Source organism: Anabas testudineus, chromosome 23 (genome assembly GCF_900324465.2).
Source record: "Anabas testudineus chromosome 23, fAnaTes1.2, whole genome shotgun sequence".
Taxonomy (NCBI): Eukaryota; Metazoa; Chordata; class Actinopteri; order Anabantiformes; family Anabantidae; genus Anabas; species Anabas testudineus.
In genome coordinates this window covers 506,282-520,592 of record NC_046631.1, presented here as the reverse complement: position 1 = coordinate 520,592, position 14,311 = coordinate 506,282, and positions in this window count along the sequence as shown.

Genomic DNA, 14,311 nt, shown 5'->3' with positions numbered 1-14,311 from the left:
AGATTTCACCCCAGCGGAGAAACCTGGTCTTAGATCAATAATGGGGGGCCAGTGATAGAAGGGATTCAGGGAGGGACAGCTACTAACTCTGGTTCGGCAAAAGAAACTGCCCTTTTCATACAAGGTACCTTATTAAACATGGGATAAAATCCAGATTTATCCCTTGTCATGTAAACTGTTTGACCTGTCTTTAATATTTAATTTGTAATGTCTGGGAACACACTTGTCTTAAGGAGCTACCAGATGATGATCCAGTGAGTATTCTATTAAAATCACAAAGGTGAAATATCCTATATGAAAACTATCAAATGTTCTGTTTAATATAGCAGAGTGAGGGCACATCTGCAGCAAATGAGTGCATTTCTGCAAATGAACAGACTTTATCACTGGATTCCAGTACGCCTGAGGTATGTCTGTTTTATGGAAATGATGTCTTTTATTTATTTATCCTGCATTTTGAACCAGAATTGAAAATATTAAAACGTAAGGTGCTGAAAGAAACATACCATACTTGTCACAGGACACAGATGCTATACAGCCTTATAGGAAACCTAGCAACATTGTAAGTATTCCTTAAAGTAGATCTACATTATCCTCAAATCCTGCCACAAATTAATAGGTGCTTTACAGAATTCACAAACTGTCAGGCGTCTCGACGCAACGCATCTCGAAAGACAAATAGAACTGGCAGAACTAGGGAAGCTTGAAAGAGAAGTAAGTGAATATTGTAATGCACATTGTAACCAAAATTGTTAAACAGTGTCCTACATATTTATGTTTTTCTCTCCTAAGCTTCAAGCTGACAAGTAATGTCATAATAAACAAATCCAAAGAGCAACGTTCACTCTCGCTTTTTTGGTAATTATACAGTGATGCAAAACAGGACTTTGATAAGATACTTAACTGTCTTTTACTGATAAAAAATGAAATGCAACATGAAAGAGTTCAATGCATCACTTTTAATCAAGGACAAAACAAAATCAACTATTGACCCAGTCAATTTCCAGTGCAACTGTGGGAGCCCTCTCTTTTCTAATGCTGGCAATATTATATAATATATGCAGCACTGCACAGGCAACAGTCAAATCACAGTCTCTGTCTGGGGAGATCCTCAGGGGGTGACAAGGAAACCTGAATTTCAGTAGACCAAAGGTCATTTCTACTCAAGCCCTTATTCTGGCGTGAGAATGGTTGTAGGCCTGTTGTAGCTGGGGTTTGGTCAGTAGGAAAGGCTCACAGGCATAGCCTTTGTCTCCCAGTAGTACTCCGGAGAATTCACCTTAGAAGACAAATTATAATTCTTATAGCATAAATATTTAAGTAAAACCTTTAACATATTCATAGTGTTCAAGGTGCTTAAAAATTAAATCTGTGTGCCTTACCTTGTGAAAGTCTCTGGTAAATTGCACTGGCCCGAAAGACTCTGGAGTCATGAATCGAGCCAGGCCACTTTGCCTCTAAATGTGTAATGATGCGGTTAGCATCACGGATTATCTAAAACAAGATGTAGTCAATTCAGGTCATTTAAAGCACACAATTTATAGTTGGGTGTATCCATAAATCATTCCTACCTGGACATTGATACTGTGGAAGGATTTTCTATTTACATAGTCAATGAGTCATATTTACATAGAAATGAGGGAGTCATTTTCCCCTGAGGGTCGTTTGATGCAGATGTGGGTGCAATCCACTGCACCAATGACATTAGGGAAGCCTGTAACACAAACTAATATCATACTGTGCTTGATGCAGTGTAAGAGATTTTGATGTAATTTGTAATTCATGTTACATGCAATCTTGTAGAACTCCCCCTTGAAGTGGCGGGGACTTCTGTGGCCAGGGAAGGTTGCAAACATGTAGACAAGTGATGTTATCGTCAGCTTAACCCTTCTGATTGTGCACAAATAGCAACTTTATTATCATTTTCAGCATCCCCGACCGAATAAAAGAACATACCACCCTCCAAGTACTGGAGGGTTACACATACTGTACCATCTGTGGAACAGTGAGTGCATGGCTCCGAGTTGTTTGATGTTTTATACACGGACCCAAAAGCCAACATAAATATCGGATGCTATCGCATGAAAATCTGTACCTCTCGATCAGGTATTGGTTTTCAAATAATAAAGATCAGACCTATCCCGGAAAACTCTCTGATGCCTGAATGCTCTACTCAGTATCAATGTTTCCTCATCGCCTACATCGTCTAAGAAAGGGCATGCCATTGAAAAACTTGAGAAACGTGTGAATGGAATCTTTACAGTTTTCTATACTAGACTGAATGTTGCCCATGTAATGGACTTAATTGAAAGCACCTTTGCAAAAATGATCAGCTGTTTCTAATAAATTCAGCAATCGCAATACACATACTGTATTCTTCAAACAACAGCCATATGAACAGCAATCTTCATAAAACTAGTGATATAAAAATAAGTCTGACAGTAATCAAGTTTACCACATGAAGTTTTTTTATAATTAAATAACATGCTGCTTAACCAGGTAAAGTCTGGAGAGAAGGTCAGGGTTCCAGTGCATACAAAACTGGAATGAATATCAAAATGTTATTAAACTTATTAAATGGTTGCAACTTACACAGTATACCAGATAGGTATTAATCAGCTTACACTTCACTATAGTCTTTGATAGGCATGACATGACTTGTGCAACCCAGTTCAGCATATCACTAGTCTAAACCTAGCTGGTATACAACAAGGTTCTCAAACTTTGGAACTGACTCAGTTTTACTCATTTCCTAAACTTAAATGAAAAATTTGATAACATAGCTGTTTACGGGTGACATGTAGCAGTTGGTAGCGCAGTCATCTATAAACCCCTGGGTCAGTGGTACAACTTCCTCCTGGTTTCCTTGGACGAGACATCAATATCCCGTAGTAGCGCGGTGATCTACTCAATCATATCAATATACTATGTCATTATTATATATACCTATATACGTTCAAGGTCACACTATACAAGAATTAACTGACTCGTATGTGTGTTGGGTGGGGTCTGCAGACTTCTGTTTTAGCTATGAACAATTTGGCTCTGAAATGCCTGGGTCTCTAAACGTTTTCATGACAGCCACATTGAAAATGTGGAAATAATCAATAGAGGTATGATGAGGGAGTTGAACGACCAAACCTTTGACATTTACATCCCCCATGAATGTGAACAGCATTCATGTTTATAGTCTTGAGTTGTAAAATAAGATAAGATAAGATAAGATAAGATAAGATAAGATAAGATAAGATAAGATAAGATAAGATAAGATAAGATAAGATAAGATAAGATAAGATAAGATAAATTAAGATAAATCTTTATTGATCCCACAGTGGGGAAATTCAATTGCTATGACAGCTACAAAACAATAGTACGGTGCAAAAGAATGTGCAAGAAATGTGCAAAAATGAAACATATTACAAATTTAGAATTATTTACTTATTATTTAAATCAGATAATATACATTATGGGTATAAAATAAAACAAACTACTAAAGATGAGACAGGTTAATAATGAACATTTATGTGTACTGTTTGAGTTTGTTAGACTGTTGAGTTGTACAGTCTAACAGCGATGGGTATAAAGGATCGGACAGATTCTTTGAAAATACAGTGCTCTTTTAGTGCGAACCATGGGCAGCACGATGTTATTTTCACACTCGCTGTATTAGCATCACATTGTTACTATAGAGACAGTCATTTTAAAGTTTGACCCCATTTTGCAAAGTTTTGTGAGACACCCACATATTGTCTGCTATCGACATTGTGTTTTCAATGGTGCTTGATGTATTCAGGAGTTACTATGTACTCAGGAAAGATGGACCAAATCAGTCATTGTTCATGTAAAAGTGTAAAAACACTTAGAACAATCAACTGCTGCAATCAAAAACACGATAAAATCTTTGTTTTCTCAATTTCTGTGGACCTTACAAGTACCCTGCGAGCACAATGAGCACAGATTTTCAAAACCAAGGGCAAAGTGGCTTTTTTAGAGGCAGCGCAATTACACAATAAATCAACTTATAAAATACAACACAAGGTGTTAATTAGGTTGTGTAATTGAATAATTACTGGCCAGAGAACTCAAGCACATTCACTGCAGAAGTTGTTCCCCAAATGTCAAAAAGCTATTGAAATGAATTACACTTCACTGATGGACAGCCAGAATTCCCCCCACACATCTCACACACTCATACACACACACACACACACACACACACAAACACACACGCACACACACAACCCTGATGTTCTCTTCTCACTTTATCAGGTGGTCCAAGTCAGTCACTAAAAACAAGAGCACAGAAATTAAACCACATATCTCTATTTAAATTAAATAATAAAGGATTAAACCTTTCAAAGAACGCTGAATCTCTCAGCCCTGTTCCATGGACTCACCATGGTGTCCTGCTCCTTACTACTGCCCCCTCTCTTCAATGCACTGCCCAAATGAGTGGCAGACCAAACATAAATATACAACATCAAGGTCAGCCTTGGTAAGATGTCATTGACTCATGCATGTCTTGGATCTACTGGGCCTGCATTCATGATGTCCCATGATAGATGCATGCTCATATTTTGAAGAAAATAGGATATTTAATAAAATAATGAGCAATGATGGGTAATTTCAATATTTATTTTGTTTTTATATGCATTATGATGTCTCAGAGAACACTACAGCACTGCAGAGCAATGTGCAGTAACATGTTAAAATGAAAGTCGACAATAGACGAAAACAGTATTAAGTATAAAACACAATGCATTTAATTGTAGAGTGTGACTGTACAATTGTGACATTAAGTAGGCATTTATTATTCAGTTTTTCTTGTCAAAATATTACAGATTTGATGAAAAGACCAGGCCTCTTCTGTGGCATCATCATTATTAAACAGGTTGGAGAGCCATGGACTGGAGGGGTCAGAGTGTGTCTGTACCACTACTGGGCACAGAGAAGTGCAGTGTTGCCACTAGTGAGGAGCACATGCTGCAGGATTTTGTACAAGTACAAGTGCTTGCAGGATTGGAAAAATCCCATGTTAGTTGTGACCACAAAAAGTGAATGCACTGTTGGTGTTGAGTGCACACCACCTTGCACACCAAGGCAACCTCAATCAGCATGGATACCACTACATAGTACAGAGGTGCCATTCCCCCTTGGCAATGGCTGATCGTGGGTAATTATTAATTTAGTCATTTTGTAGCAAGAAATGACCTCAAGCGTTCCTCCCAGCTGTGTAATTCCATCAGATCTGGCTGTGATGCGTTGTCTCCAGTAACAGTTTTTTTTCTGTCCTGTATATGGTTTTTTATACAATGCCATTTATTTATATATAGCCAAATCATAAAAAAGTAACCTCAAGGCACTTTACACTGTAAAGTATAGTCCAACAATGGACAGTGGAGAGGAAAAAGCTCAGAAACAGAGGAAACCTCCAGCAGAACCTGGCAGGGTGGGCAGTCATCTACTTTGACCTGTTGTCTTACTAGACAGTCTACAGAGGTGGTTAGCTTAATCAAAGCAATAGGTGGATTTAATGTTTTTATGAACATTAATGTTATAGAGGCACCTTCTCTCAAAAATAGACTCTACTTTCTACTTCACTAAAGTCATGAATCTAAATAATAATAATAATAAAACAGAATATTTAAAGCTGATAAAGCACAAACATTAATGATCTTTCATGTAATTATTGAACACACCCTAATTCTATGGGGTTGAGGTTTTACTGGAACACTCCAAGAGGTGGATTTTATGTCTCCAAAATCATTTTGTGTGTTCTTCTCTCGTTGGCAAAAGTCAAGCATGCTGCATGTTTGTGTGGGGAGGATTGACTGACCTTCTTTTATTGTACTATTATTATGTCTCCCTATACCTATACCTCCCTATACTTTTAAACTAGTACCCCCTCAAGCAACCCCACGCCTCCAGTGAACCCATCTATCCTTTTTTTTTTTTTTCTTCAGTCATTTTCTTTTTAAGCATTATGAAACGTTGCAATGTAAAATTAACAGTTGCAACTGTTATTTAGTGATTGGTTAAACTGTAAATTTTTTCACTGAACCTATTCAAATAAACATTGCAACAAATCTGAAAACTAAGGCAATTGAGGGAACACTTAACCAGGCTATCACAGTATTTTGCAGCGGCATGCCATGCCACCTGGTTTGCACTTATTGGGGCCATAATTTGTTTTCCAACAGGACAATTACCCCAAACACACCAACAGGTTATGTAAGAAATATTTGTCCAAGAAGGACAGTGATGGAGTGCTGACCACAAAACAAGCTGATTTTTTCTTTATCCAATTGAGATGGTATGAGAGGAACATTTAATAATGTGATCTGTGATGCATTATGTAAGAAAACACATTACACTTTGTTTAATGGATCATCTGCTTGCTTTAGGCCTAGAGGTATGTGGAATCAATCAGCATGTAGATGATGATGTTTTCAGATCCTAGCTCAGTTGATGAGTACTACCTCTTTCAATTTCTCATCAAAGTGTCGGTAAGATCACTCATTTCCCAAATTAATCATTCACTGGTAACATGTTCAAAAGATTCCAATTAGCTGAAGAGTGGTTCTTCATGATTGTGTTCCCCACACCCACCCTGTTTCCCATTCAAAGCCTTGAAGGAGAAAGCTCCCATCCCACCCCTTTCCTTTTCATTCAGTTTGTGTGCTGCTAGTGAGCTCTATCAAGTGGTATAAATCTTTAATTTTGGAGATCAGCATTAATGACTGAAACAGCCTCACATCTGGGCTCTGCTCCTTGCTTTTATCCTCTCAGCTGGAGGAATTCTGGGAAGGGAGGGGAGGGGAGGCAGCTCCCAAATGTACACAAAATTAGCTGCTAGATCAGTTGATCTCTGTACATAATCATTTTCTGTGTCCAAGGCTGCTGCCGTTGCATTAGCTTCTCCACAAAGCATGATGATGGAGGAGGGGGATAAAGGGAGGTCCAACCACTTTTAAAAAAATTAACACAGGAGCTTTAATCTTTTGAACTTCACCAGTCATCAAGAGTCTGTTTTTTAGTATTCGCTTCTGCGGCATGAGGAAAATTGAAATGTCATTAACCAGTTTTTGCTGCATGTTGCAATATTTTATCATCAGTGGGCTAAAATACATATAGAGGGATAAAAGCTGGGTGGACAGAGAACCAGTGAATACAGTCAGGTTCTGACTGTTTTGTTTTGATGCATCTCCCTAGTTTGTTAACTCATATTTCATTTCTTTTTGCTATTCTATTTTGACTTCCTTTGCAAGTATCGGTTATTCTCCAAGCTGTATCATAATGTTGCAGTAGCCCTTTGTTTCTCCGCATTAATGAGTGCAGGCTTTGGAATTAGGTTTGGGTCCTGCCTGTTAATGGGGCCTCTGAAAGCTTAAGAGTGACTGCAGCTCTCGTTAGCCGAGCCGACCGCTATTGATTTCAGTGGGCCACTTGGGGCTCCCTACCTGTGGTTGACTTTGTACTTCTGCAGGAGTTGTAAGGGTCTGCTGAACAACAGGGACCACGCACATCTCAAACAAGGTCTATGAAAAGCCTATCAATTAGGCTTTGAAGGTCAAGCAAACTCTTTCCCCTTGTGCTCTCTCTCTCTCTCTCTCTGCCTCCCCACTCTTGCCTGGTCTTGAGCCAGCGGTATCTCCTCTCCTCTCTCCAAAATACATCTGAAGACTCCATTCAATTAAATATCTCTCAGCTCCAGCTGCTCCCTAAGTGAAAGGTCAACTAAGTCCAGGAGGCTAAAAGAGAAAGGCTTGCTTTTTCACAGCCCCTCCTCACAACAAAGCCTCCCAAAAGCAGGCGCTTTTGCTGTTAATGATACCCACTGGTCAATCTCTAACTAGCAGTGACAGTTAGCCCCAGAAGCACCACTGCACACCAGAGCCAATCGATCAGGTGGAAAAAAATACATATAATGATAACCCGCAGACATAATGTCAAGCCCTTGCACTGTCCCAATTGGTTGACATTCAGGTAGATAGTGGGGAGAGAAGGCTGGGTAGACATCAAAAGCGAGGTGCAGCAGTGAGCTGTCTTTCTCTCTTGCGCCCACTGAGGTGGGTTAACCCTCTCACATGAACTCTAATTATCCACACTGTGGCCTCAGGGACTCCCAGAGGGAAGAGGATGGCCAGTGAGCCTAACAATACACACGCTCAATAACCATCAACACAAACACCACCTAATGGAGTCAAATTGGACATCATTAGTTAAGCTTTGGTGCAGCTATGTTGAAAGTGAAGTTAACTGTGAGCAAGAGATGGCACAATAATCCATTTTTAAGAGAGTGAGTGAAAAGTGAACAAATGAAAATTATCACTACAGATGCATTTTTGCCTTTTGATTCAAATATACTTACTACATTACATTTACTGATTTTGCTAAATCATATCACTAAGCTATTAGACATTTTGAATATGATTTATTAACTGTGCCTTCAAGGCAAGTTCCACTTTCATGTTTTTCAAGTTATAGGGTATAGCCAATGTAGGTATGTATATGTAGGTAGGTAGGTAGGTAGGTAGGTAGATAGATAAATAGATAGACTTCATTATCTTTATTAATGTTAAAGGTAAATTATAGTCTTGCAGGAGCCATTACACAAAAACAATATGTAAACACACAGAAGATATTACTGAAAACAGTACATAAAAATACACTGCATTACTGCAAGTCTGTTGTCGAGGTAAACTCCTAGTACCCTACCACGCAGAATGGAGATTCCAGTTCACAACAATCTCTTTGGTCTTAGTCACATTTAAGGACTGTGACTGATTGTTCCTACACAACTGTACAAAACAGTCCACCAGGCCTCTGTACTCTGCCTTCTCAACACCACTGATATACACAACGACTCCAGAGTAACCTGAGAACTTCTGCAGATGACAGGACTCAGTGTTCTGAAAGTCAGAGGTATTCAGGGTGAAGATGAAGAGTGAGTGGACAGTCCCCTGTGGGGCTCCTGTCCTGCTGGTCAGACTCACATCCATGCAGCTGTACACACTGGTCTGTCTGTCAAGTAGTCACTAATCCAGCAGATTGTGAATGAGTCCACCTGCAACCTCAGAGCTTCACTTTCAGCAGGACAGGCTGGAATGTACTAAAGGCACTGGAAAAGTAAAAAAAACATGACCCTTACAGTGTTACCTAAAAGTGAGAGAGAGTGAGCTGTGTGGGTGATAGGCAAGCTGTAAATCCTATAAAGAAAAGAACTGACACGCTATAGAATTACTTGAGAATGAATGAATAGGAGACACCACTAAAGTAATAACGTATCAGTGAGCTAGTATTTATTTGCCATGAACAAATATTGTGTACAGTATAGTGATTATAGTATATAGTGATAAAAAAAAAATTGCCCTCTCGCCCCTTCCTTGGGGAGGTCTTATTCCTACGAGCTTGGATCCTCTACCAGAGGCCTGGGGGCTTGAGGGTCCTGCGCAGTGCCTTAGCTGTTTCTAGGATTATATAAAATCAGTTAGATCATTTGCTATTACTCATCACTGAATAAAATGTAAGAGCAAAGTAGTTTATTGTGTAATTTGTGTTGTTTTCTTTTTTTTGCAAATTGACACCGAGATGAAATTCATATTATACTGATCAAAAAATGAAGGAAAAACTTTAATCATCAATAAAAATATTTTGTTTGTATCTATCTATTTATCTATTACATTATATAGCATATGCTTGCTTGAGATCAGGATAAATTACATTGTGAGTAATTAACTTATGTTAGTGTTTAGCTCAAAGCGAAAGTCATAACATGGATGTAGGCTGTGTTCAGAAACAGCCCTTCTATTTAATTAAATAAGCTTTGTCTATTTAATTCAATTTAATTTTCTCAAGGCACTTTACAGTGTAAGGTTTAAGACCTTACAAAGTATATTTGTATAAAAAATTACATAGAAAACCCAGCAATCCCATTAGAGCAAGCTTTAGGCAACAGTGGAGAGGAAAAAGTCCCTTTAGACGAAGAAACCTTCAGCAGAACCAGGCACATGGTGGGTGGCTATCTGCCTTGACCGGTTGGGGTGAATGGAAAGAGAAGAGAGAAAAGAACAGCAGGCAACAAAAAACAACAACAAGCAGCAAAAACATTGGGCAGGTCAACTGGATTCTGGTGATATACAGCTTCAACACCAAGGACACCTGCAGAAAAGTACAGAGAGGAGGAAGCGAAACTACAGGAGAGAGAAGACACAAATTTAACAACATGCAATGGTAGCATTTGAATGGATAGAGGAGAGGAGAGGAGAGGAGAGGAGAGGAGAGGAGAGGAGAGGAGAGGAGAGGAGAGGAGAGGAGAGGAGCTCAGTGTATCAGTAGAGGTCCCCCAGCAGACTAGCCTATAGCAGCATAACTAGGAGATGCCTATCTGTGCAACAGGTGGCTTCAGCAACCATCAAGGTCATCAGCTCTGTATATGATGCATCACGATATAGTCTGTCAAGATTGTCAATCAACCGAATACATGCAAGTGCACATTTCTAGTAGATTACATGATGGCATATTTCTAATGTTTATCCCACTCATCTAACAACTACAGATATTAAGTGGTCCATTTCTTCTCACTTGGCCTGAGGAAATTCTTTTTACTCCAACTTCAGCCATGAGTCAATAACACCGATATAAAAATACTTGCTGTTTTACATGCTTGGTTTAAACTATGTTCCATTTCCTCACTTATAAAAGAATTTTATCAATTAGTTTATATGATAACCTAGGATATTTTCCCAGTCCTCTTCTCAGATTCAAGTCAGGGTATCCCATTTTTTGGATATGACTGGACAGACGGTCTGACTCCAGTGGCAGATGATTAAGTGCTGGGCTAGGCTGTCCCGAACTCCCATCAATAGGTTGTGGAGTGGCAGCCAAGCAGCAGTTAGACAGTATGGCTGTCACTGCTTCACTGATTAGAATAGCAGACTGCAGGAGGATACAGCTAGAGACTAAGAGACTGGTAGGATCTTTTACACACTCCCTCTGATTTCTCTTCTTCTTCTTCTCATCTTCTGTGCCTTCTGTACCCAACATGAAAAAGGTCAGACTAAAAGCTATCATATTTCCCATATTATCAATACTATCTGCTCTGTTGCCCTGCTGCAATCCTGTCGCCCATGGTCTTATAACCTTGTTCTTAAGTCTCTGTCCTTCTCCACAATGTGATTGCTCTTACTGGAAAGTCTGGTAACATTCTGCTATAAGTGAGCATTTCATGAAAAAGCACAATATCATCACAACATAGGCAAAAATTAATATTACATCTCCACAGACAATTCACCATTCTGATTGGCTTACGGACAATATTTGCAGTTTATCTATGTTTTAAATGAAGGCCTAAAGCTTGAGTGTTACTGTTAGCTAAAGTAACTCAACAAGACAGTTGTGGAAAATGTGAGGAAATTTCATCAATGTATTCATGGCATATCAGTTGACAAGTATGATCAAAAGAAAATCAGTGTGACCTTGACCTTTGGCCACCAAAATCTAATCTCTCAATCAAGTTGACAGCTGTGCAAGATTTAATGGAATTTCCTCCAAGTGTTCATTAGATACTGCATTTACAAGAATTGGGTGGCCATACTGTCAGATGGACGGATGGGTGTATGGAAGAATAGACAGATGGACAAACTGAAAACATAATGCCTCTGGCCCTGGCTGTCCCCAGCATGGAGCCATACAGGAAAATATCAGAAAGATAATCTCCCAAATATCAATTCAAGAACTTAAAGCACGTCCAGTTGCCACTAAACAGCATTTTTGAGATTAATATGGCCTGAATGACTAAGAATCTTAACAAATATCAGAAGGAAGATGTGCACCACAATCAAGCCTACTCTGAACTACATTGAAAGCCAAACCTTTAAAAGGTTTATCTGCATGAATGTTGTAGGGAGAACACTATCTATTGGTGATTGGTGGATTCAGTGCATTCTCTGGTAACATTGTTTTCCAGCTACTCCTTTGGAATTCCAAGACATTTCCAGAGTAGATGAGATATATAAACTCTGCAGCATGTTGTGGAGATATTATATATCGCTCCTAGGTCTATCGCAGGGTTTCATGACAGGTAGATATGCTGCTATATCCTCACTTAGGAACACAATACCAAGATACATTTTTTGGCAGAGGACCACAGCCTCAGTTTTAGAGGTGCTGACTGAGCTGCTACACACACAGCTACAGGCCATCCCAGTGCATGCTAACAGGACCACATCATCTGCTAATGAGGATGAAGCAGACGATGTGGTGCAGAGAAAAGCAGAGAAATAATTGATATGACAATGATTTGTTGTATATACTGTAGTTGCTTTAGGTTATTTGAACCTGGGTGTGGCTGCATCTCTTACACCCTTTGACATCACACTATGGACTCGCATAACAGCACTGACTGAGGTGTACGGATTTTCCCTTCTAAAGACTTTTCAATAAGGTGCTACATACAAAGTACACAAAAGGTTATCTAGTGTGTATCTATGAGATGCTGCAGATTTTAAACATGGATGTATGGTTATGGCACAGTCTTTGACACCACAACTGTACAGATTTTGTGTCTCATGCTGCAGCTAGCTTGATTCCCAAATGCTCTATATTTGCAGCTTTAATTATTAGTGCTACTACACATATCAGAGATATCATTCAAACATCAAACCTTAATAATATTATACATGCAAGAAGAAATACATGAAATTCACCTCTTTTATTCAGAAATGTTTTTTCTTAATCTCAGAGTTTGCGCAGAATTCTAAGGAAATTTGTCAGTTGGAGACTTTTTTACTCAGTCATCCATGTCATGGTTATCCTCAAAATAACTGTTCAGTGGCATCTAGATCTGTTTTAGGCACTAGAGTAAGTGTCACCTTCTAATCAGAAGGCTTTATCAGTTCCTTTGAAGATGTTCTCCTCCTTTTAATCTCAGTGTATGGAGAGCGTGCCAGAAATGCAGAGGCTACAGTTCTGTTTATGAGCAGGAAGAGGCAATCTCTGTGCACTACTAATTAACATTGCTGATGTTTAATGCTTTGATTTCTCAATATACTTGTTTTAACAGTACCATCAGCTAATCTACATGTCAACATTACATATTCTCAGCGTATTGCTTATTGCAATGATTACCTAATGATCCCTCTTCTTATGGGAATGCTTAATATGACAGAGGGTCTGGTCAAAACTTCAAATATCTTATAAGCATCACATTTCAACAAACACTAAATCTATATCTGGATTTGGATTTCTATAGCTCTGGGGAAATTGATAACATTAGAATATGACTCTCATATGACTTTAATGCTGTAGCAGTAGTTGTTTTTTTTTTTCAAGACAGACATATTGTATGACATGTTTACGAACTTAAAACTATGAAAACATTCTCATTGATTAAACTTTGCAGAACATTTTGGATTTGGTCAGCAAGTGTTTATAGATCATTTCAAGACCTAAATTCAGTTTTTGTTTTGAATTTGATTTAATTTCCTTAATGTTAAATCTTAAACTTGAAACAAAATAGAGGTTTAAAGTTTCCCAAGCTGATTAAATTATCTCGCCTCAGTGCCTGAAATTGTTCATTTGTCGAACCAGTCACTAGAATGCATTTCCAGATGCTACACTCAACGTCATTCAATCATTCTTCCATCTCCTTTTCCTTATTTCCACTGAACAAGAAATAGTAAGGGGAAACTCATTCTTACAATTGTCCAACAAAGGTCCAGATAATGGGTGCTAGTAGTCCCAATATTAGTGAAATGGGGATCACCTGAGTGCAGTGAATGTGTCTGCAGTCACTGGTTATTCGGTATTACTGGCTACCATTACACCATGAAGACAAAAGAACACTCCCAGCAACTGAGTGAACAGGTCATTGAAAAGCATAAGTCAGGGGATGGATACAAACAAATCCATTATCAAGAAATGGAGGGAATATGGTACATGATTAAATCTGCCTAGAACAGGCCATCCACACAAACTGAATGACAGTGCAAGAAGGAGACTAGTGAGAGAGACCACCAACACACAGATGATTACTGTAAGGGAATTACAGGCTTCAGCAACTTAGATAGGAGAGACTGAACAGTACATACAACAACAGTTGCCTGGGTTCTTCACCAGTGAAAACTATATAGCAGAGAGGCAAAGACAAAGCCGCTGTTGAAGAAAACTCATATTAAATCCTGACTTGAGTTCACCAATAGTCATGTGAATGACTCCATGGTCAAGTGGAAGAGGGTTTTTTGGTCTGATGAGCCCAAAATGGTGCTTTTTGGTCGTCAGACAAGTCACTATGTTTGGTGCACACCATACA